The 2,803-nt window shown below is 65.3% G+C and overlaps 1 protein-coding gene across 1 annotated transcript in view; it reads right to left on the bottom strand.

The window, feature by feature from the left end:
* Nucleotides 1-1,326, bottom strand: part of SEMA4C (semaphorin 4C) — a gene marked incomplete in the record, with an annotated part of 18,402 nt that extends 17,076 nt beyond the window's left edge. Inside the window, 1 exon segment of the mRNA XM_034761640.1 lies at nucleotides 1,171-1,326.
* Nucleotides 1,327-2,803: the final 1,477 nt, after the last annotated feature.

Here is a 2,803-nt window from a genome sequence, read left to right as displayed (position 1 = left end):
CGCCGGGCACGAGAGGCTCTAGGGAAGCCGCCCGGGGGCGGCGCAGTGGGGAGGTTGCAGGGGGGCGGATCCCCCACCCCAGCCCCCAACTCCCAGCTCCTGCATCAAAGGCCCGAGCATGGCAGCGCCCAGCAGCGAGGCCAAGCTCGGCTCCGGCCCCCCGAAGATGGGGGCAGGCGGCAGCCAGCGCCACGGGGCGTCCTGGGGCCGGAGCAGCGAGGGGAGCCCGGAGACCAATAACCCCAAGTGGGGAGAGAAAGAGGCTCGCAGATGGCGCTGCGCGCTCCTTGCGCGCACCCTGCGCTCCCCCGCCCACGGGGGCGCGGGGCTGGGTTTTGTTTTCCCAGCGGAGCTCGGAGGCAGAGAAAGGAGAAGCGGCCGGAGCCTTTTGCAAGCTCAGCGGGCTGCGGAGCCGCGGCTTTACTGACACGACCTGGGCAGGGAGCGAGATTCTGGGTCCCGGAGCGCGGAGTCGGGGACCCCCCGCTCCGGGGACTTCTCCGGCCATTCGCGGGGAACCCGAGCCCCGGGGCTGAGGGGTCCCGCTCCCCCAGGCGAGGCCGGGGAGGGGTTGCACGAGCCCGGGGTGCACTGAGGACAAAGGGGCTTTTCGGGGGGGGGGATTAGTAACCAGCCGCAGATCTGCCCCCACACCAGAGTCCAACCCGCCCCAGCCCAACCCACAGCCCCGAGCGCCCAGCCTGAAAACTTTGCAGCGCAGCTGGTGCCCGGAGAGAGCAAACCCAGCGCCCCCCAACCGCCCCCCCCAGCCCCCCGCCTAGCGGGTCCCCTCGGCGCCCCCACGCCGCGCAGACGCGCTCGGCTGAGTTGGGGGGCGGCAGGAGGGGGGGCTGGGGGCCCAGCCCCTGGCCGAGCTGGTCCGGAGAGGCCGGGCTGGGCTTCGCTAGCAGCGGACCCCCCCAGTTCCCGGGGGCGGGCGCTCGCCCCCAGCGCAAGGCTAATTCGCACAAAGAACGTGGGTCCGTTTCGGGGGGGCTGCCCTGCAAAGCGGGGTGCCGGATGCACGGGGGGGGGGGCGCTGGGTTCGTGTCCCTCTGAGCCACGAGCCGGGCAGCCCCCCCGTAAATACCGGACAGGAACAAAAGCGGCTTCTCCCCTCCCGCCACTCACCTTCGGGGCTCTGGAGCCCGGCCCGGGACAGTAGGGCACTCGGGGGTCCCCAGCTCGCGGCGCTGGCTCTGCCCTTTCTTCGCTCGCCCCGAGTGTGCAGCCCGCTCGCCTGCCTGCCTCGATTCCCCTCCTCCGCGTGACGTCAGCCGGGGGCGGGGCTCCTTTGCCAGTGAATGGGACGCCTCGGAGCTCAGCCCCCATCGTCAAGTGCTGCCACGGGGAGCCCTTGAGATCGGCCCCGCGGTCGGGGGTGGCTGGGGGATGGATAGGATGTGTCGATGGGGGTGTGTTTGGGTGGGGGATGGATGGGGTGGGGGGCTGGGCGGTGGATGGGGTGTGTATGGATGGGGGTCTGGGGATGAGGGATGGATGGGGTGTGTATGGATGGGGTGGAGGACTGGGGGATGGATGAGAGATGGAGGCTGGGGGCAGGGGATGGGGTGTGTATGGATGGGGGTGGGAGGCTGCGGGATGGATGGGAGAGGGAGGTTGGGAGCAGGGGATGTGGATGGTGTGTGGATCTCTTGTGCTAACTGAAACACTCTTTGGTTATTGATTCCACCAGCCCCAGCAGACAAAGGCGGAGATAAAGCTATCATGGGAGGCCCCAGGAATCTGGGAATGGGTCTGTTGGAGTGGCATGGTGTGTGAGAGGCAGCCCTCTGCTTGACAGAATCAGATCTGTTTGCTCATGTATCATAGCCCCTGTAGTGCTAACAGCTAGAGGAGAGTCTCTGGCAGCCATGTAAGAGGCACAGGGACAGTCCTTGCCCGCACTTTCAGGACTCTAAGCAGGCCTGTACCTGTTAGCCTCAAAGGATGTTGTGAAACTGGAGCAGCAGGCAGCTGCTCCCCTTTACAGTGGGTTTAATCCGGTTTAGTGAAGTTTAAGCCAAGCTGCAATAAGTGGCTCAGACCAAAATCAGCACCTCCCCCAGGAGTGTGCATGGTGGGGGAGGGGTGGTAACAGGCAGCCCAAGTCTGTGTGTGCATAGGCCTGAAGAAACATGGCCAGCAGCAAGGGAAGGGGGATGAGCCAAGGAAGGCCAGAAAGGGATCAAAGGGATGGGTCCCCCCAGCTAGCATCGCTCTAGTGCTGGGCTGTCACTCAGGCTCTGGGTCGTTCCCATCAGCCACCTGAGAAGCATGAATCTGGTGGCCGATGTGTCAACCTCAGCCTCCCAAGTGAGGCACCTACGTCCATCACTGGCCGGCACCTGGGGAAGCCAGCGGCATTCAGAGGTGTGGTCCATCCGGTCCGTCCCCCGTGACCCCCACTCTTGGACAGCCATGAGAGCTGCAGCCAGACGGCTGATTTTGAGGCCTAGGCAAGGACTGGGTGAATCTATTCCAGCAAGCCCTGCTGACGGGCATCAGTGGGACTTACAAGGTGCATAGGCCTGGTGCTGCCTGTCTGCCCAGGGATGCGGGTGGGTGGAAATTTAACTCCTTCCTGCCTCACATCTGATCCCTGGTGCTGCTGTGCATTAAATGGTTTCCGCTGCACTCCAGGGACGTTCCAAATAACCTGCCATTGTCCCCCGAGACGCCCCCCATCGCAGGGATGTGTCTGTGCCCTGGCTGGGGGAACAGAGCTTACGGACAGAAGGGTCCAGCGGATTGTCCAGCCTGATCCCTGGCTAGCACAGGCGGGAGACCGGCCCCTGCTCGC

The sequence above is a fragment of the Trachemys scripta genome, chromosome 2, assembly GCF_013100865.1.
Source record: "Trachemys scripta elegans isolate TJP31775 chromosome 2, CAS_Tse_1.0, whole genome shotgun sequence".
Lineage (NCBI taxonomy): Eukaryota > Metazoa > Chordata > Testudines > Emydidae > Trachemys > Trachemys scripta.
This window is presented reverse-complemented; position numbering and strand designations above follow the sequence as displayed.